Source organism: Myodes glareolus, chromosome 14 (assembly GCF_982192425.1).
Source record: "Myodes glareolus chromosome 14, mMyoGla1.1, whole genome shotgun sequence".
Taxonomy (NCBI): Eukaryota; Metazoa; Chordata; class Mammalia; order Rodentia; family Cricetidae; genus Myodes; species Myodes glareolus.
Window position 1 is genome coordinate 5,989,236 of NC_142039.1, and position 23,208 is coordinate 6,012,443.

Genomic DNA, 23,208 nt, shown 5'->3' on the forward strand with positions numbered 1-23,208 from the left:
TCGGAGTTAATTATAAAAAGACTTACAGGTCATCAGTTTTCCAGAATATACTCTTGCCAGCAAATTCTGGATGTATTTTAAGAAATAATATGTACATAAAGAATTACTTTTTCTAGCTGAATGTTGCAGACCTTTTATAGTTATCAAATGTTTATTAAATATAAATTTTGTAGCCTAGTATAAAAGATTAAAAGCACAAAACACAAGGGGCTGGCAAGAAGACTCATCTGATAAACAGGTTTACTGCCAAACTTGGTAAAATGAGTTTGATCCTGGGCTCACACGGTAGGAGAGACCTGACTCACACAGCTGATCTATTGCCCTCCACACTGTATACATACATACAGAATAAACAAACAAATAAAAATAAATAAATGTAGTACAAAAGTATACAACAGAAGCTATGTCATGCTCAGGTATTATAGTCAAACATGTCTAAAAATATCCACAAAGATTATAGAGGTATGTATAAGATGTAAAGGTGTATCCAGGCATAAAACATTTATGAGAAGAGCTAACTTTCACTATGTTAGTGCTTTGCATGACCCCACATTTAATCTTTATGACAATGGCACGAGGTATATTTAGTCACTTTTCTTATTTCATAAGTGAAGAAATAGAAGCAGAGGACAGTAGAGGTGGCTAAGGCAGAACCAGAATTTCAACATACACAGCCTTGCTCCTCTTCTTGGTTTTAGTCATATGGAGTATGATACATAGTGAGCATGACCGGCTAGAGTTTTGCTTGTGGATTGTTTGCTTCAGTGCTGGGAGTAGGACCCGTCCTTTGTGCATGCCATGTGAGTGCTCTATAAAGCCCCATCTCCAGTCCAGTGGGGACTTTTCCCCAGCAAAGTCCTGAACATGGCTTTATGGAAACTCTTCCTTTCCACTGCCCAGTCTTGAGGTGTATACAGCACACACAACTACATGCATTTGAACAGGTAATGTTTGGTGTTGTTCACTTCACTTCTGAACAGTGTGGGATGTCTGCCTTGATGAGATTGTTAGCACCCTTAATTTGCCATGGGAAGGCATATTTAATTAGGGGGCTTATTGGGCTAATCACCTGGGAAAAGCAGAGGAATGCACAAAGGGAATCATCACAATTTCTTCTAATCCTGTAGAGGAGAGGGACAAATGTACTTTTGACAGTATTAATGATGGCCAGTTACTGAATTGATAGTGCTCATCATCCTGAGTACTGATTAATTCTGTCATTGTTCCTAGCTCTTTACATTTTAAAGGTACAAAGTAATGGGTGACTAATTCTCCAACTAGGCCATTAGGAAAGTTCCTTGGGATCACGTATATCCTTTACAATGATGAACCCATAATAAATACAGGATGTTAATGTATCCCCAAAGGTCGGTAATAGTTACATTTTTCTTGTCCCTCTCAACCAAGGGCCATACACAAAGGTGAATGAGAATATAACTACGGCCATGATGGTGTGCTACCAGGGAGGGGCAGTGACTCCCTGGGTTCCTTTGCAGTCTTCCCCCATTGTTAACACCAAAAATGAGGAAGTACAAGATGACAGGAGAAGCACAAGTTTCTAGAAATGTTTACTTGGAAGGAATAACAATTATTATGTAGAAATATTGACTGTCGCTTGTGGTACCCAGGGAACACTGACAACCACACAGACCGTCTCAGGCGGTTGGGAGCGGTGACATGATGTGATGTGGCCACCCCTGTGAGACGATCACTCTGTTTCTGAAAGTTTGACTTGTGAATGATTCAGGGATAGTTGAAGCACAGGGATGGCAAATCTGGAGAGTGTGCTGGGGAGCAGCATGGTTGGCAGGGATCTGGCTTAGTGGAGGGATGCTCAGAAGTAAAAATTGGCTCAAATTCCTTTTCCAAGTCAGCAGCTTTCCTTCTCAGAATGTTCCCCACACTGATCCTTTGCCCACCCGCAAGCTCCGTTCAATTCTCTCTTACAAGCATTAATATACATATTGTGATGTAACAGGCAAAATGTCAGTCACCAGGATCTGCATTAAGAAATGAGTGCCATTCTGCTGTTTGCGTTTGGAAAGTCATCTAACTTGACTGGTCTCTGTTTTCATCTCTGAAGACTTGGTAGCAATGTCAAAAGGGCCAGGTGTCCTAGATGTGGAGCACGAGGCTGAATGCATCCAACACATGTCCAATAACTGGTACTGTTTTGGTCCAGCAGTGGTTTTTATTCAAGCTACTGGTCTTAGATACCATGAGGAGAGGCATTGTCTTATGTCAGCAGATGCTGAAAGTGGAAATGTACTAAATGTGTTGAATTAGCTCATTGTTAATTCAGTTAAGCTGCCTTTAAATGTCTATTAGTAGAAAAATATCTTTTTTAAAAAATCTTGGATGTACGATATACAGTGCTTTGTAATACCAGAATCAAAGATACATTTATTTTAAAACTGACACAGGGCAAAACTTTAATTTTATCTAATTTTAAAAGATTGGTAACAATATCCTCGACCTTTGGATCAGAATCAGACCTTTTGGGCTGCTTGCCCTGACCGTAGTAATACTGACTTAGATGTTCAGAGGAAAATCTGTGGCAGTGGCCGCTGGACCGAAGACTTTATCCACACCCGTTTCCACACTCGTAGTCCATACGCTGCAAGGGATCAAAACAGCCAAGCTACATTTCCACGGGTAACTGAAATGTGAAAAAGATTAAGGTCTAAAAGCCTCATTGTGAAGAACAAGTTTTTCGAGGAAATTAGAACTATTTTTTTTTCGATTCCCGTCAAGAATAAGAAAGTAAGAGGCAGAAGGTGTCCCATGATACCTTCGTGTAGAAGAAAATCTCTCCTTCCAGCTGGTACTGAAAAACACAACAAAAGAAGTATGTGGGCAGTGAATAAAAACCAACAGATTAAATGTGGAATTACTAGTATATAATTACATATTGATATACTATATACAAATATGCATTCATATACATTATATATGTTGGAAAAGATTATCAGCATTTTCTTCCCATATACGGGAGCCGCCTGGAGTGAAGGAGTGGTCCTTCGTGTAAACTACCTCTTTCTTATTTTCAAACATTTCTAGTTCTAATTCTGCTGTCTTTCCTGCGTTTGAAAACCCAATCAAACGCTGAAAATGTCACAGAGTTAGATAAGGCCCCGGCTCGATAAGGCTCTCCAAGCAGCAGGTCTCCCTTGCTTAACCGTCCCTTCCTTAATCCTTTCCGATCAGAGAATACGGGCTTTACACTTCCTAAGCAATTAATTTTTTGGCTGGGCTGCGAAAGCCACAGGTGGGGCATGATTGACAGCGTGCTGATAGGCTCCATCTGTTGGCCGCTGATAATGGAATCCCGGGGGCTTCTGGGTAATGTCTTTGCACACATAAAAGAGAGCAGCCTAATCTGTTTGCAGCGGGAAAGGAGCCCTGCAGCTCGCATTGTTATTCAGCAGGAACAATCGGTTACAGACAGAGCGTTTAGGGCGCAGTAGGGAGGCCTGGCATGGGGGCGATGTCCTACAGACCTATCCCTCTTTGGTGGGGACGGGGTGGGGTGGGATAATTCGGGATAGATATGGGAGGAGGTTGTGCTCCCGGCCTGCTCTCGACGTCACGCTCTTTTAAAGGAAGATGATGAAAGGCTTAACTGTAATGATTTAATAATTGAGACGCAGTTGTGATGCGGGTGAATGCTGACACCGAACTGGTGTTGACGTCAGATCTTCTGCAAAGTACAGACGACACCGTATTTCAACAAAGAAATGACATAGGCTTTTATTTTGGACGTGGCAATACTAAAAATAGATATTCTAAATGTACAGATTATCGGGAAGAAGGCTTTCAAATCAGAAAGATTTTAAGCGTTATTTTGAATTGTCTAAAAATAACAAAAAGTTTTGAGTTGGGTAAACGGTTGAGATGACCACATCTTCCTCCACCACCCCCGTGTGTGTGTGTGTGTGTGTGTGTGTGTGTGTGTGTGTGTGTGTCTGTGTGCATGCGCGCTCAGTCAATGAAAGACCTCTTACAAAGGCAAACATCCGGTTCCATTTTAAAGCCATGCTTGCAGTAATTACTGCACCCCTCATCACACATGCAACTCTCCTGTCCCTGGGTGTTTTCTATCTACTTTAGGAGATAATCTAAATGGAGATTTGAGAGTCCCTAATGGGTTGAATTTAAATGCATATTTGCTAATAATCATATAAAGTGACTTGTTAACCCCTTCGCAGCTGAGGTTTCAGAAATGAATATATTTTAACAAACATTTTTCTCCACATTTACATTCAGAATTAACATCTATTGGAAGGTGTCAGAACTAAGTGGAGCATAGTAAACAATTAATATTTTTGACCACATGAACACCAACAGTCATCAAATGATTGAGAACAGATTCAGTCTTCAGCTAAAACTCATTCAGAGGCAGAGCAGTGAGACAGGCTTCTGGGGACCACAGGGTACTAAGCAACTAATTTAAGTTCAAAGTGGGCTATTTGTGTGATAGACACATGTCCATCATGGTCACAGTAGGCAGCCTCAGATGTGGGGAGAACTGTCTGCTTATTTCCAGGACAAGATAGTCTCAGTCTCCAATTCCATTCGTGTGTGTGTGTGTGTGTGTGTGTGTGTGTGTGTGTGTGTGTGTGTGTGTATTAGAGGACAACTTGAAAGGAGTTTATGATTTTCTCCCATGTGGGTCCTGGGGATCAACTCAGGTCATCAGGTTTGCCCACTGAGCCATCCTGCACAACCTAGAAAAGTGGTTTTTAATTGCACGGTTTTAGAGGCTGGAAGCTCAGGATTGAGCTCCTCCGCCCGGGAAGGTATTCTAGCTGTATTACAGTATGGCAGAATGTACCACAACAGGAGCAACTGCAAGACGAAGAAATTGCTTGACAAGAACCCAGCTAGATTCAGGAAGAGCCTGGTTTCCTAAAGACAGTATATTCCAGTGGGAGCCAGCCTAATCCTGCGAGAACAACGTTAATATCACCCACGGAAAGATATTCCATTACTAATTAATTATCTTGTGTGTAATATATGAGACAGAAAGAAAAAAGAATTTAGAAAAAATTTACTTTTTTTCATACTTATTTTTGTCTCTATTGTACCTTTCATTGAATATACGTGTCTGTATATGTCTATAAAAATAAAGTTTAAGTTTTCCACAATGAACAATGAATTTTCCTACAGTAATCTTTAATGTTTCCAGAAAGAAGATAGGACCCCACAACAATAATTCCACCTGCTTAATATAATGTCATGATGTTGACAGCACTATTATAAGACCTGTTTTGGGTACCAGCTGCTCAAGATAGTTCCAACTTGGTTAGCTGAAATGGTGCATTTTTTTTTTTTTAAACAACATTCTGGCCACAACTCCAAATAGAAATCTCAGAAAAACCCTATCAAATACACAGAGACTATTTACAATTATACCAGACAGTAATCTTGGAATTTAACCATCAATTTTACTTTCATAGGATCCCATAGAAAGAACAATGTCCCCCAAGGCAGCTGGAAGTAATTCTAGAAGACAATGTCCCCTCTCCCAACAAAATTTATTCTCAAAGTTAGGGATAACATTTAGGGGTTGATTATAATTGGTATAAGGTTGGGGGTTGGAGGGAAATTTTGTAGGCTCAGGGATCTCTTTGAAAAATAAAAGGGAAAATTGAACAGGGTAGTGGATTAGTGTGAGCTTACTTACACCAATAATAATAGTGAGTAATAGAGTGAATACTTGTGAGCTATTATTTATAGACAATTTACATTGGTATATATTATTGTATATTGATACAAACATAAATTATATTGAGTATATTTCTATTTTTGTCCACCATATTTGTATACCTAGGCAAACTTATTTTGTCATATTGTATGCATGCTTGCTTCTACCTTTGCTTAAAACATTTTTGTAGATTGATACAATTTTAGGATATCTTTATCATAATGCAATGTACATTTCTGCCTCTGATCAAGACTTATTCATTGTTTACATTTTAAGGTCATTGTCCTCATTTGTTGCACAGTTGTTTATTGTATATATTAGTCTTTAGGTTATATAGGTATTAAGAATTATAGATCTATAGTCATCTATGTTTGTTATACTTATAGTTAGCCTAATCAGGTTCTTTAGATACATAGAGATTGTATTCTGCATAGATAGGTAATCTTCAACCACTTCAAAGAGCTGTAAAATATGGCATTTAAATAACTTAGGGTTCTGTTGAAGTGAGACATGATTGCTCCTGGTAGCACCAATCTATTCCTGAGAGAATGTTGAGCACCAAAGACACTCCAATTGGAGCTTGTTTTCTTCTTGGCAAAACTGGCTTTTGGGCAAGGAACTGCCCATGCCTCAACCACTGATAAGGTACATGGTATCCAGAAATGGATAAGCAGGACACAAGGAAAAAGACTGTCAAATCTTGCCAAGATGGATGGAGATAAAGACAGAGACCCACATTGGAGCACTGGACTGAGCTCCTAAGGTCCAAATGAGGAGCAGGAGGGATAACTTGAACAAGGAAGTCAGGACTGTGAGGGGTGCGTCCACCCACTGAGACGGTGGGACTGATCTAATGGGAGCTCACCAAGGCCAGCTAGACTGGGAGTGATGGAGCATGTAATCGAACCGGACTCTCTGAATGTGGCTGTCAATGAAGGCTGACTGAGAAGCCAAGGATAATGGAACTGGGTTTTGATTCTACTGTATGGACTGGTTTTGTGGGAGCTTGGTTTGTTTGGATGCTCACCTTCACAGACCTGGATGGAGGGGGGAGGACCCTGGACTTCCCACTGGGCAGGGAACCCTGACTGATCTTAGGACTAGAGAGGGAGTGGAAGGAGGGGAGGTGGAGGGAAAAGGGAAGCGGGGAGGAGGTGAAAATTTTTAATAAATAAATTAATTAATTAATTTTAAAAAAGAAATGACAAAAGCCTGGGTGTCTTCAACAGCAAACAGTGACTCCTCACACTTTTGGGTTCTAAGTCAGGATCAAGGTACACTTGGGAAGCCCTTCCTGACTTGTAGGTTGGGGTCTTTCTGAAGTATCTTCACATAGAAGCCAGAATACAAATCCCCTCTTTTTTTTTCTCCCCTTCCTCCCCGTGCTCTCTAATAAGGACACTAACCCCACTTGTGGGAGTTCTACTTTTAAAACTTGACCCACTCCCTAACACTATCAACTGGAACTTAGGGTTTTTACAAATGAATTTTAGGACAACTCCTCTGCTCCCCCCACCCATGGTCTAAGGAGCAGAGTTTGTAGTATCAGATCTGCTGGTTATCAGACACACACACCTTCGCCAGTACCTTACCCAATAGTTCTGCCATTATGCTCATAACTATGTCTGGAGGTGATCAGGCATGTCAGGATGATAACATTTACCTGGTGATACAGTTATTTGCCTCCTTTTTTGTGTCTTCATTTGTAGTACGAGGGCCGGCTTGTTGGGGTATCTGTCCTGCACAGTACCCCACAACCGGCAAGTCCCAGAGAAAATCAACCACACAGAGATCTCTATAAGTTATAAAGTTGATTGGCCCATTAGCTCAGGCTTCTTGTTAACTCTTATAGCTTATATTAACCCATTATTCTTATCTATGTTAGCCATATGGCTTGGTACCTTTTTCAGCTGTCAGCTTACATGTTGCTTCTTCAGTGGTCTGGACAGGAATGGCGGAGGGAGCTTCTGCTTCCAGAATACTCCCAGTCTCTTTGCTCCACCTCTACTTCCTGTTTGGCTTTCCCGTCTATACTGCCTGCCTGGCCAATCAGCGTTTTATTAAAATATGATTGACAGAATACAGACAATTTTCCCACACCATTCATTAATTTAATAGGCTAAGTTTCATAGTGTGTTGTTTCCTCTCTCTGTTCCTACTAAGGTTAACCCAATACTGGGTATTCTTCTCAAACCTGCAAGTGAGCCTGGTACTTCTCCACATCACCAAAGAAAGGTGTGCCTACGGGGGTGAACCAGGGCAGACCATTGAAGTTTCCTACTTCAGATGGGGCAGCGGTCTGCTGGAGCTCCTGCGTACTGCCTGTTCAGAGCAGACTGCACGTTTTCCCGGCACAGCTCAGGGTGCATTGGAATCCCAGGAACCTGAAGTCCCCTGTGGTGAAAGTGTTTCCAGTGTGGAAACTGGCAAGTGCTGCTGTTAGCCTTCCCCAGCAGGAGGTACGAGCTTTCTCACTGGGTTTGGAAAATGCTGTTAGTAAGAGAGGGAAGTGGTGTTGGTCAGGCATAGCAGGGAAGCAAAATATGCAAAGTCAAATTCAGAATCACTAATCTGTCCTCAGTCAATTCCCAGAGCCAAGGTTTAGGAAACAGAATGCCAGTGACAAGTCAGGACCCACTATGGCCCACTAGGAATCTCAGAGACTAAACAATGCTGGCTGGATCATGAAGGACATGCATATTTGTGAGAATTATGTCCAGACAAAGGCAGCCATGAGAGATCTTACAATAAGGTCAGCAAACGGATGTCTGTAGAAGGTTTCTACTGGGCACCTAGAATGCACAGGACAATGCAGGCTACAGTGTGTCACTGCAGCGTTCTGGAATGATATCACCTCTAGTGGAAAGGAACGGACTCCTTTTGGTGGCTTCTGTATTGACCATCTGTGTGGCCACAACCATTATGCTCTGGAACTCACTTTTCTCACCCAAAAGATTAGACTTCTTTTCTCTGAGATTGTACTCCAAAACATAATTTAGTTACACTATGGAAGGATAATGGTATGGAAGCCCGAAGGAAACCAGCACACTGGCAGTCACTTGCAGGTCTGTTGTTTTCCCGGGACTGTGAACCGCTGTAATACATACCCACAATTCATCCTTCGTTTTTTTCTCTTTTGTGCTGACCACATGGTAGGTATTCACAGGATGTCTGCTGAAGGAGCAAATGGATGCACACAGCCCTGTTATAAACAAGAGGGCAGCTGAATAGAACGAAGACTGATGGAGAAACTCATGTGCCCCATCACACTTTCCATTGGATTGTCGTGGAAAGGCAACTGGAATAAAAACATACTCTAATTCTAAGACTCTAGTGAAAAGCAGAGACAAGGAAGGCTAAGTTCCTGAAGAACAGGGGCCGTTTGTGAACTGTTTCTGGTTCTCTGCAAGCTTTTGAAATATCTGGATTCATTTTGTTTATCAGAGCGTTTGGATTCCTGTTTGGACTGTCAGGCTCCTGAAGAGGCATAGCTTCTAAGCCTGTATTTGCAGCTATTGCTGGAGCCTTAGGAGACTGTATAGCATCTATACAGTGCACTGGGCTTTTTAGGAAACTACCTGACTAAGTAAAACACTGCTACTAACCTGGTGCGGAGAAATTCGGTGAGAGAGCATTCCTTCAGTCTCACTGAACTGAGTTAGGGAGTCCCAAGGACTGAGGAAACGTTTTGCGAGCAGAGCAGATGTGTCTTCCCACAGCATGAACGGTGCTATGCAAGTCTGACTTCCTAGTGTGGGCCATGCATTGACTCCATTTTACTGTGAGTAAATGTTTAAATGGTCCACACTTTGCTGCCCAGGATTATCAAAAGCAAGTCATTTATCCTCAAAAGTTCCCACGAGGCACACACATAAACATGCTGCTTTTAAATAGATTTCTGTGGCCAAACCCGCAGTCGTTTTCCAGCCAGTGACGTACACAGAGAATTATTCATTTTCTGTCAGCCCCTTCCTTCAGAGTTCTTGTTGACAGTAGTTTAGTGTAAGTTAACTCAATGCTGCCCCCACGTGGTCAACCCTAGGTAGCACAAAAGGACAAAGCAAGACAAAGAAGAGTCACTGATCATCAGAAAGGAGGCGGTACCAAAATCCACTGCTCACCTTGAACTGATATTCACAGAGACTGTGTTATGAAACAAAATGAATCCATGAGACGCTTTTGCAGCGTCTGTGTGATGTGTGGAGAATTCGGAGCGGAAAGCGATGGACGCTCCAAGGGTTCTGCTGTCAAGGCTTTTACAGTCGGGCCAGAAAGATCCGATAAAAGGTTAAGCAAATGATGATTAATAGACGTCCACGGAGAGTTTTCCATGCACTCTTAAGATCACAAAGCTATCTAATCTATACACTTGACACTGATAGGCGCAACACACAGTAGCCCTTTCTAGGTATGGTGTTGACTCTTTCCCATTTCTTGTCCCATCCAGTCACGCTGAAGCTGAGGAAAAAGGAAAGAGTGTCTTTTTCCTGGCTTTCCCCTGAAAGAAACTGAATTTTTTAGTTGAGAATGTGGTCACACAGCCATGGTGTAACTGAACTCTCAGAGTCTCCTTGTGGCTCTCTGACCCCGACCCCTTTGATCTTGGCTGAGCTGCCTCTTAGCTAGGGTGCTCTGGCAGTGGGGGGGGGGGCACTGTGAAGACAGGCAAGCTGGTCTTACTTTTCCCAAGCGTCCGAGCTTGGAAGACTGCATAATCCAAGACCACGAACCTTGGAAAGCTTTGTCAAAAATAGAGATGAGTCTAGGATGGCCAGAACTTCCAAAGTGACACACTTGGATTCTTTGATTAACTATCCTGAGGTCTGAGTTGAAAGAGTCAGATGTCTGAACCTAGGTTTGAATCCTAGCTCAGCTGTTTGCTAAGTATGTGAGTTGAATGGCATTTTAAACCTAGGTTTCGCTTACGTAAGGTGGGATTAAAATGGTGACACAAGCTTGCTTCATAGGTCCATTTGCTAGTCATAAAACTTATCATCCTGTTTCACTGAGGTGATACCTGTCCTTGATGTTAAGGTGTGTTTCTTGGATACAGCAGAAGGATGAACCCTATTTTCTTATCTGTACTGTTAGTCTTTTTGTGACAGAATTGAGACCATTAATATTAAAAGGTATCAATGAGGTCTGTTTGTTGATTCCCATTATTTTGCTCATGTGGTGTTTTCCCCCCACTTTATTTGCTAGTCTCTGATTATTTACTCTTGTGTTTTCTTGGGTGTCGTTAACCTCTACACATTAATGTTTTCCTTCTAGTTCTTTCTGTAGGAATGTGTAACATGAGGGCCGGCTTGCTGGGGTTTCTGTCCCGCCCAGTACCCCACAACCAGCAAGCCCCAAGATAATCACACAGAGATTTCTTTAAGTTATAAAGCTGATTGGCCCATTAGCTCAGGCTTCTTGTTAACTCTTGTAGTTTATATTAACCCATTATTCTGATCTATGTTAGTCATATGGCATGGTACCTTTTTCAGCTGTCAGCTCACATGTTGCTTCTTTGGTGGTCTGGGCAGGAATGGTGGAGGGAGCTTTCTGCTTCCCAGAATACTCCTGTTCTCATCGCATCACCTCACTTCCTGTCTGGTTTTCCCACCTATACTTCCTGCCTGGCCAATCACAGCATTTATTTAAACTATGCTTGACTGATTACAGACAATTCTCCCACACCAGGAATGAATTTGTAGATAGATTATATATATATGTATATATATATGTATATATACAATATATAGTACACAATTATATATATGTATATACACTCATAGATAGATTTGTAAATAGTAGATTTTTGTGTATATTTATAGTCTTTTTCCATCTACTGTGATTGAAATTTTTGCTGGGTGTGGTGGTCTGGGCTTGCATCTGTGGTCTAGTGGAGTTTGTAGAACATCTGTCCAGTCCCGTTTGGCTTTTAAAGTACTCATTGAGAAGTCAGGTGTTATTCTAATGGGTCTGACTTTATATGCTACTTAGGCTTTCTCTTGCAGTTTTTAATATTCTTTTTCTTGTCCTGTACATAGTGTTTTGATTATTATGTGCTGAGGTGGATTTATTTCTAGTCCAAGCTATTCGATGTTCTGTGCCTTAATAAATATTTCCTTCTTTAGGTTAGGGAAATTTTCTTCTATGATTTTGTTAAAAATATTTTCTATGCTTTTGTGTTGAAGAACACTACAGTCCAGCATGTCTAGATAACTCTCTGAGCTTGGTGCAAAATGGAGGACTCCCTAGTTTAGCGGGGCTTTCTCATCTCTGCCTAGTCTTATTTGGAGAGTGTCTCTAAGCCCAGATGCCTAATCTTATTTAGGTTAGATGCCTAATCCTGCAGACATTTGACTCAGCACACAAGCCCTGCTCTTTCCTCCAAATGAGTGATAGTTAGGTGCTGTGTCCTTCCCGCTCATAACCCTAAGAACTCTTATATACCTTACCCCTCCAGAACAATAAAAAGAGCTGTCTCTCTGAAGCTGACTTCTGGAAGTTCTTTCAGTCTTGTTCAAGGTTGTCCAAACCCTGTTTGCAGCTTCTGCTCTCTTTGCCCTCATGGTAGCCAATGACCCACACCTTTGACATGAGTTTCTTTGTTTTCCTGTATTCCTATTATTCTTAGATTTAGTTTTTTCATAGTGCCTTTTATTTCATGAATATTTTATGCTAGGAGTTATTTTTTAGATGTAAAATTTTTACAAATGTATTAATTTCTTTCTATTGTATCTTTGTTGTGGGACAATGGTCTTGTACCCAGTAAAGATTTGCCACTTGTATTGGTTTAATAAAAACACTGATTGGCCAGTAGCCAGGCAGGAAGTATAGGCAGGGTGACTAGAACAGGAGAATTCTGGGAAGAGGAAAGGCTCTCTCTGCAGTCGTCACCCAGACAGAGGAAGCAGGATGAGAATGCCTCGCTGATAAAAGGTACCAAGTCACGTAGCTAAACAGGCAAGAATTATGGGTTAATATAAGATATAAGAGTTAATAAGAAGCCTGTGCTATTAGACCAATCAGTTTATAATTAATGTAGGCCTCTGTGTGTTTTGCAGGGACTGAATGAGACCAGGCAGGACAGAAACCTCTGTCAATGTATCTTCAATGCTTGAGATTCTCTCTTCCATCTCTGCATTCCTGCTCGAATTCCTAAGTTTTTCAGGTTTCCCTTCGTTATGGTTTCTTACTCATTTCTGCTTTTGAGTCTTGAACTGTTGTGTTCACTTCCTCCCATTGTTTTGTTTTCATAGATTTATTTAAGGTCTTTATTCATTTCCTCTTTAAGGACCTCCATTACATTCATAAAGGCTCTTTTAAGGTTTATTTTCTCTTGTGTTTCAACTATGTTGAAATTCCTAGGGCCTGCTGTGGTGGAGTTTATGGACTCTAGTGAAGGCATATTTCTCTAACATCTATTGATTGTGTTTTTACACTGGCATCTGGGATTTTGAAAACTGCAGTTCTTTGTGCTAATATTTGGTCTCATCTTTGTTGTGTGAGTGTTTTGCTCCCTGGTCTCTGTTGCTCTCTCTGATTCTTAGGAGAGTACAGGGACTGTGTGTTGCCTGGTAGGAAATTCTTCTGGGGTCCTGATATTTGTGACCACTGTGGGAGTCCTAGTAAAATGTGTTTCTTGATTTTGAGAGCAGACACTTAGGAATGGGGATGGGATGGTGGGGTGGGGGTTCACAGGAGGGAGCAAAGCAGAGGGCTCTACCAGATGTGTTTAGTTCACTGGGAATGGTGGCAGAGGGTGAGGACAGACCATAGCAGAAGGTCTACTACAGAGCTAGGGTTAAGACTGGGGGACTGGAGTTAGTGGAGCAGGGGGAGGGGTGAAGATCTGCAGGCTGCCTACCTGATTCCCTAGCATGAGTGCTATGGCTTATTTGTTAAAATCTCAGCATATAATAGCTACACAAGTTTATGGGGTACAATGTGGGCCTTACACACACATGCACAATAATCCAAACAGGGTAAACAGAATGTCTATTTTCCTAGAGGGAGAGTACTATGACACACATAGGCTCCTGGGGAATGCCACATTACAAATCACACAGTTCATACTTTGAAACACCAGCATAGAGTGTATTACTTCCCTCCCATAAATGTCTCTGATCTGGTTCCTTCAGTTCAGAAAACGTAGCTGAGTTAAATATACAAGATGAGTGTAAAAGATAAAAAGAATGATAAACCAAGGCCACTCCTGATCAGGTGTACCGCTACATGTGTGAACAACTCTAACCATGTATAAAATCAAGTCATATCCAGGCACAGCTAGATGATCAGCATGTTGTTTTATCCTAACATTTCCTAAGGTGCAGCTGATTTAGCAGGGTACTACTGGGCCCGATTCATAGCATGGCAAGTTCCTTCTGGCTTAGGAAGCATATTGCAATGCTGTATAATTTTAGCACTTTTAGAATTACTTCGGCTCTATGTATAGTGGTACCCTGCTGACCCGAGACAGTTAATTTGCCTTCATAAGCACCCAGTTTAGGACTGAGCTGTGACTTGGGTTTCTCCTGCATGTCGAGATGGAAATGAATTGAAGCAGTTTGGTCATCTGCTCTTGACTCATGGGGCGCTTTCTACCTGAGTGAATCTTTCCTTTTGCTGAAAACTGTAGCCAGCAGTAGACTCAATATCACTGCAGTGTGATTTGCCTGGGTTTTTTACAATTAATTTTGCACCTTTAGAATGACTTTATTTCAAAAGGTCACCCGGTTAAATATTCTCTGTTGTCTGGCCGAGGTCACAGGCATTTGCTAGAGAGCCTCACTTGGAGGGTTCATGCTTTTCTCAGAGGCAGGCTTTTCACAGAACATGTATTAGTGCATATGAAATTTCTAAAAGGAAATGAAGAAGAAGAAGAAATGGAGGAGGGGGAAAAAGGACCGAGAAGGGCAATTTTCTGTCTTTTCCCCTCACCGTAAAGGAAGATTGCAATATTAGTCCTTTTGCCTCTAAACTTCCCTGTGAGATTCTGGTAGAAGATTCCCAGTCTCTCCATGTCCTTACACTGTCTGCATCCTCCTCCAGTGTTCATTTCCCTTCTAACTCAGACTGGATCCCGTGAGCATCGTTCCAGCTCCCCTGCACGCAGGACCAAATGGTGAGCTGCCCCCGCTTCCCCATATACACTCCAGGGACCCTATGATGCGAGCTCAGTCCACTCCTCTTCGCACGGCACTCACTCTTGTATCAAAGGAGCCCACGCCCACAACTGCCCTACTGTATAAGCGTAGTGAATTCTCCAGTCACAATTCCAAGTGGCCTCAGAATTATCCAGAGACTCTGGTCCCTTCTCTCTCAGATGTTCCTCTCTCCTCTGCCTGCTCAAGCTCCTCCCCTCCCCTCCCCTCCCCTCCCCTCCCCTCCCCTCCCCTCCCCTCCCCTCCCCTCCCCTCCCCTCCCCTCCCCTTCCCTCCCCTTTCCTGGAGGGCATAAGTGAACTTTCTCCCCTTCCTCCTTTTAAATCTGCTAATCGGGTGCCTCTGGCTAACTTGCTGCTCCTCTGTCTTGCTGCTGTGGCAATGGATAAAGTGTCCATAATTGTTCCTCAGGTCTGTCATTATACTGTGTACTGGATCTCATCTTACTTCTTCAGTGGTGATGGCCTTCCTTCTCTTCCCTCCCATTTATACTACTGTTGTATCAAATTTGTTTCCCTTTACTTTTTCTGTAAAGAAAAGACACTTTTTTTCCTGCCTGTTCTTAACCCTTCCTTGTTCCTATAATCTGGAGACCAGTTTGGCTCTCTCCAGGTGTTCATGGGTGAATGCTCATTGTTGGACACAGGCAGTCCATTCAGCGCCCCTCTCTGGTACCCTTGATATAACTCAGACAATATAAGCACAGTACCTTTGAATGTCCCCAACTGCAAGCCAAGTAGATGGTTTCTCTTTACAAGTTAGTTGTCTTGGTTGTTTTGTTACTGTAACACAAATCTGAATAACATTCACTTCTCATGCTGCCGTGAATACAAACCCATTGTTTCCAACTTGACCTTCGTCTTCAAAGTTCGACTGCTGTGAAGTTATACCACGACAACCCAACTCTTATAAAGGAAAACATTTAACAAGGATCTGGCTTAATACAGAGGTTTAGTTCGTTATCATGGCAGGAAGCATGGAGACACACAGGCAAATATGGTGCTGGAGATGTAGCTGAGAGTTATACATCTCTATGAGAGAGAGCAAAAGTCACTGAACCTGGCTTGAGTATTGGAAACTTCAAAGTCCACCTCCAAGTATTACTCTTCCCCCAACAAGGTCACACCCACTTCAACACAACCCACACCTTCTAATAGTACCACTGCCTATGAGCCTATGGGGGCCATTTTCATTCAAACCACCATACCCTGTGGCTACCAAAGTTTCTTCCCTTCTCTCCTGGCGATTCGCAGGGTCTTGTGACCTCTGGCTTCCTGGAGTTTCTGCACTAGCTCTGGCTTGAGGGGATAACTTAGCAAGAACCTGGTTCTCTTTGTTATGGTGATTTCACTTGTAGTCAAGGTCTTAGCAGTGGGCCAATAGCCTGGCTCCCCAGATTACCCTGCCCAAGGCGCCGGGAAGGCTTTAATCTTCCTCCTGCTCCTGGATGGGAGAAGGCCTTGCATTTTCAATTCTTCTAGCCCACTGATATAAATACCTGTCTTGAGTTTAATAAAGTTGCCATTTACTCTTGTAGATGAGCCAGGTCTCTTTTGTCTGTGTCTCTTTTTCAACCCTCAGGACAATCGTCCCTTCTCGTGGGCCCGAGTTCAGGAAGCGCGCAGCCTGGGTCGGGCGTGGGTATCCATTGGGAAGTGCAGACTCTTACAATACCCTTCCCAGACATTTCTCCTGTCAAGGACTCTGGAGCTCACCCCTATATATCGCAGGACCACTTGGCACAGCAAGCTTCCTCTCCTTGAGTCATTCTCTTCGTCTGGTTTCCACAGCTCGGTACCATCGCATCCCCGGACCACATGAGGGATTATTTCTTTTCAGTCTTTCATCCTCTTTTCTGGATTCTTCTTTCCTACTGAAGCACCAGGACTCAGGCTCCAGACGGCTTCTCCGTCTACATCATAGACACTGCAGTCTCATCCCTAAATTGGTGGTTTCAAAATTTAAATCCCAGCCCAGATGCCTTTTCTAACCCTAGAACCATGTCCTGCACTCTCCTTTTGAATGTATAGTATACATCAGCTTGGCCATGACAGAGCATCCAAAGGCCCAGACATGGGTGTGTCTGTGAGGTTGGACTGACTCAATAGATTGGAATGGCTTTCTCCAGTGTGCGTGGATATAAACAGGATAAAAGACAGAGCAAAAGAGAATTATTTTCCTCCCTCTGTATGACTGTACTTACACTGAGACATCAATGTTCTTCAGACTGGGGCTCAGCCTGGTGTATAGACTGGGACTCAGCCTGTGTTTAGATTGGGACTCAGCCTGGTGTGTATGTAAACTAGGACTCAGTCTGGTGTGTAGACTGGCTGGGACTCAGCCTGGTGTGTATGTAAACTAGAACTCAGTCTGGTGTGTAGACTGGCTGGGACTCAGCCTGGTGTGTAGAGTAGGACTTAGCCTGGTGTGTGTTCTATCTGAACCCTCAGTGCTTCAGCATCTCCAGATTACTGAATGAATACTTTGGTTCTTCTCAGCCTTCATAATATCATGACCTATTTTATAATATACATGACAATATGCTCAATTCCTCATAATTGATGTCCTATGTACATAGTATAGTTAACTATTTTAGCGCTGCTCACACCAGCATAATACACATGGGGCCTCAGCAGATCTTTATTGACGAGTAAACTGGCAACTGCGATTACTATTTTCTCACACACTAGCAATACACGCTGCCTCACTATAGACAGATTCAATAAACGCCCATTTCATGGTAATCACTTTTACTTGAAGCTAGGTTTGGTAGCTTTGAAGATGATTATCTATTGACCACATACCCACCTGTCTACTGAGTTGGCTCTAGGTTGCCATCAGCCTCAGGTATCTGATTAGACTCAAAAATATTCCAGCCAACAGGCATGATTATCATCATCATCATCATCATCATCATCATCATCATCATCGTTTTGTATGATTAAGGTAAGTTCTGTAGACCAGCTCGGCTCAAACTCATGGCAGTCTTCCTGCCTCAGCCTCCTGAGTGCGGGTTTGCAGGCATGAGCCACTACCTCTGGCAACAAAAGTTTTTAATAACATAATTTATAACATTACAGTCAGCAACTACCTATCTCATTTTAAGAAACAAACAACAGACTCTCCTAATCTAAGGACTTGACTATTCTATGATATTTGTCTTGTTTTTACTTAAAAAAAACCAATGAACTGTTTTTGTGATTTATTCTCTTTGTTGATATTAATTTTTACTTTATTCAATTGAGTGTCATAATTTTAAATATGCAATTATTTTCAGATTTTTTCCTTTTATTGAAAATAGATTTCTTTTTTTACGTAATATTTCTGATTACAGTTTTTTCTCCCTCTACTCCTTCCCACATTCCCTCCCACCTGGATCCTCTCTCCTCTGATTCTCATTAGAAAAGAACAGACTTTTAAAAGATAAAGTTAAAATATAACAAAATATAATAAGACATAACAAAAACTATCACATCATAATTGGATTTTTAAAAAGCAAATGAAGGAAAAAAGGCCAAGAGAAGGCACAAGAAACAGAGACCCACATCAGGAATCCCACAAAAACACTAAACTGGAAGCCATTGCACCATACAAACGACCTGGCGTAGACCTGCGCTGCTGCTTCAGTCTCCGGTAGTCCATGTGAGTTTTGATCACGCTGATTTAGGGGACCTTGATTTCTTTGTGTCCTCCATACCCTCTGGCCCTTATACACTTACTGCTTCTTCTTACATAGGGTTTTCAGAGCCTCGAGGGGAGGGATTTGATAAAGACATCACATTTAAGGCTGAGTGTTCCAAGGTCTCGCATTCTCTGAATAATATTTGACTGAGGAGGAGGAAACTTGTCTGATGACAGCTGAATAAAGCGCTAATCTACGACTATAGCAGAATACCATTAAGGAGTCACTTGATGCTGTGGTTTTCCTGTTTGTTTGTTTATTTGCTTGCTTGTTATTTTAGAACAGTAGTATTTAGTTTTCCGCTAGGTCCCTGGGTTATCTAACATTAGGTTCTTGGTCACCCAAGTGGTGTCGGGTTTGAGTTCCATCTGTTGGAGTGAGCCTTAAGTCAAACCAGATATTGATTGGTTACTCCCACAAGCTTTGTGCCCCCATTGCCCTAGTGTATCTAGGACATCATTGTAGAACAAAGGCTTTGTGGCTGTGTTGGTGTTTATGTTTATCTTTGGTAGCATGCAGAGTCCTTTTTTTGTGCCAAAGATGCCAGAACATAGGGGCGAAGTCGGCACCAGCTTGACTTCTCTATGTTCGATGAGTTGTTTTGGTGTTACCTTCAGCACCCGGGCCGCACTGTCAGTTTGTGAAGAACAGTTTAGAGTCTTGGCAGCAGCCTGGGTTAGTTGTAGCTCAGTCCTGGTACTGGAAGCTTCTTTTGATACCAAGATATGGCCAGTGTGGGCTCTGTCTCCCCTGTTTCAGTGATTTTCTTTAGATACCTTTCATATATATACATTTTAGGAAGCTTATAGTGTATTAAGTTTCCATACTATCTCCCAGATAGCCCTTGATTTTAGCTGTCTCCCCTGGTATTTTCTCCCTCGTCTCCCTCTCTTCGGCTCCTCCCCACTTGTCCCTCCCCTTCTAAACCGCCACCACTCTCCCACTCATCTATAACTCTCTGTTGCATGTATTTCCTTTTCCTGGGGGGGGGGGTTCAGTCTGATCCCCCTAGTCCCTCTACACCTAATCTCTGTGGTTCTAAAGATTGTAGCTGGGTTATCACTAAATAGTTAACATCCACATGCAATCAAATACATATTATATTTGTCTTCCTAGGTCAGAGTTATTCCACTCAAGATGATTATTTTTTTTCTAGTTTAATCCATTTACCTGAGAATTTTACAATTTCTTTCTTTCTTTCTTTCTTTCTGTTTTCGGTCACACATGCTTTACAACTGTATTTTTTATTGTCTTTTGAATAGTCAATATATATTAGGATTTTTTTAAAACAGTTGTAAGACATGTAGGTTAAATTTTGTTTTGTTTTGTCTTTTTTTTAATGTGGTACATTTACACAATGAAGTACTACACAGCAGAAAAAATGGCATCTTGAAATTTGCAGGCAAATGGATGGATCTAGAAAACATCATGTTGAATGAGAGAATCCAGACCCAGAAAGACAAATATCATATGTACTCACTCATAAGTGGCTTTCAGACATAAAGAAAAGACAAACCTGCCTGCAATTCACATCCCAGAGAACCTAGACATCAAAGAGGACCCTGAGAGAGACATACATAGATCTAAGCTACATGGGAAGTAGATAAAGACAAGATCTCCTGAGTAAATTGGGAGTGTGAGGACCATGGGAGAGGGTAGAGGGGAGGGAGGAGGAAGGGAGGGAAGTAGAAAAAAATAAATAGCTCAATAAAAACAATCAAAATAAATAAAAACATCAAAAACTAAATATGAAAGTTTTAAGTTAAGCTTCGGTTCAGATTGATGAAGACAAAACAGCAGTGTCCACAGCTCTACAACCGCTCCTGTTCTGCCGACTGAAATGAAAATCCAGCAAGAACAGACGAGTCATGACTGTTCTAGAACAGTCCTGGGGCTGAGGAAGAGGCGCCCTCCTCCGTCCTCCCGGTCTGCTGATATTTCTCTTAGCATTGCCTTTGAAGCCCGAAAAGTACATTTTGTTCCTGATGCCACCTCCTCCTTCTCCCCGGACGCAGGTTCTGTGAGTCATCCCCTCATCTCCAGTCACAGAATGCCAGCTCAGAAGTGGCCATTGTACGGAACAGGTGACCCGCTTTGGCACCATTAGTCACTAAGGAGGGAAACAGTTCAGTTTCTTGTGAGAGAGCTGAGCCGTCAGCCCTACCCACTCTCTTCATGGAGCGTGGGCTAAAGTTCACCTACGTTACTGCTTTGCAACTCAAAACCTACTTTCCCATCAAAGTTTTATTTTATAATTCTAGATGAGATGGCTGTTTATGTCAACCATAACAAAATTGATTGGGCTGACATTGAAGGATCAATACTGAAAATGAAAACAGGAGAAGGAGAATGGGGAAGAGGGAGGAAGGGGGTGGGGGTACAGGGAGATGGGGGCCAGATTTTCATCATTCCTTGAATGTGTGAAAGCCTAAATTTAGAAATTTGATGTTTGGACATTGTTCTCCCTGCCCTTTTCTCTGAGCCTTGCCAATGCTATCTTCACCCAGACTGTGTTCCTTTCAGGTCTTTTTCTTTCACTGGTACCCAGGATTCAAGCATCCTTCCTTAGGGATCACTCTATTTCTCTGCACATTTTGGTCCCTGAGCACTCAGAGCCATGCAGGTTGATTCAGCAAATTACTTTCAAAGTAATAGCTCTTCAGTTTCTCAGAAAAATGAAACAATCAATTTCTCAGAGTAAAACAAGAAGGGACGTTTTGTAGACACATTTCACATCACCATGTCTGCCTATTTTAATTTCTTCTTTGCTTCCACTGCCTATAAATTTTCAGTCATTTTCTTAGTTTGATGGTAGGACAAGAGGGGAGGCAGAGCAGCGCCCTCTGGTTGGGTCTGTCTGTTTCTAAGCCAGCTGTTGCCTATGAGCGCTCAGGTGGGTGCCTCTCCAAATTCCTATGCTGGCTGTCTTTCCAGCCACAGCCTTTGGGTGGTGATTGTCTTGAGCTGTTCTGTTCTTATGAGTGGCAGATTCAGATTTCATGGGTTAGTGGCATAATGTGTTATCTTAGGAATGTTTATGTTTCAAATACAAGCTCTCTTTGGCTTACTTGCTCTGTCTGACCATTTGGCAGTGGAACAAGAAGCTTCCCTATAGAAGCAAAACAGATAAACTTTTCAAACTTTCAAGGCTGTGAGCTAAATAAACCCTAGTTCATTTAAAGTTGCTGAGAGCTTGGAATTCAGTTACAGTAACTAAAATCAGACTATGTTTGCTTTCATCCCTGCTAATTTCCCTGTGGTCCAACTTTCCAACAGGAGATGCTGAGTGTTTAGATTTCCTTGCAAATCTATTCCCCAGCTTCACTGGATGGCCACTATCAGAAAGGATGGATAGAAGTGAGCAGAGGTAATTAATGGTGAGTTGTACTTGTCCTTGTTTAATCACCGCTCTGAATTTTGCTTTTATAATTTAAACCGCCAGTCATCTTCAAGGTTCATGAGCCACATCTACAAACCATCTATGAACTAAGAGCCTATTTTAGCTTTGGATTTAAGCACTCAGCATTACGCTCAGGTCTTAAATCTGGTGAAAAATCACTCAATCCTTAAATCCAACATGTCCAAAGCAAATTGCTTTCTCTGGCTCCCCATCACTTCACAATGAACCAGGCATCTCCACTTCAGCTTCTTCCACACAATTCCCCAGTGCTTGTGACAACTTTCTCTTTATAAACATTTTGAGGTCCAAAGGCATCTAAATTAAGTTGGGCATTTCAACAATGGGATATGCTAAAACATGTGACAAAGCAGCTGATAATACTTGGATAATATTCCTCCAAAAATGTATTTTGTTGATTCTGTCACCAATTATTTATCAGAAGAACGCATATTCAACCATGATCTTCAGTTGAGTTAAAAATAATAATTGGCACGAAAATTCACTTATAATTTCCTAACAACACTTTTATTTTGAAAAATTACCTTAACTTTTGATCTATAAATCAAAGTTCTGTATTAAAAGAAGTTATATTTGCTCCAGTATTAGTAACAAACCATGAAATTGCTGATATTGATGGATTTCTAACAGAAACTTCAGCAGCCTTGTGCATCCAGGTAGCTGAGCTGAAAGTTAGATAGAAACAATGTATTCGCAGTTCTCAAGTTGTGCTTACTAGGACCAAAAATCCTTTTAAGAATTATAATCCCAATGTTCACAAATTATAGGCCCAATAATATCTGAAACAGTAGAAACAGTTAGATACTAAATCACTTCTAATAATTCAATATTACACTGACACATACAATGAAAACATATTGGAATTACTTGGTTTTTCTGTCAATAGGAGTTAACTCTGAATCAGGATTAGAAAACTGCATGGCTTTCTGCTGACGTCTCCTCTACAAGACAATAGAGCAGTGGTTCTCAGCCTTCCTAATGCTGCACCCCTTTAATACAGCTCCTCATGTTGTGGTGATCACCAACCATGAAATGATTTCATTGCTACTTCATAACTGTAATTTTGCTACTGTTATGACTTGTGATGTATATATACAATATGTACGATATCTAATATGCGACCCAGGTTGAGAATCACTGCAATAGATGGGTAGGCAAGGAGGGCAGGCTTCAGGTATATTTAACATGATGTGTTACACAGTGGATAAACTTTGAATATTTATTATGATGATACAAAATTAAATCG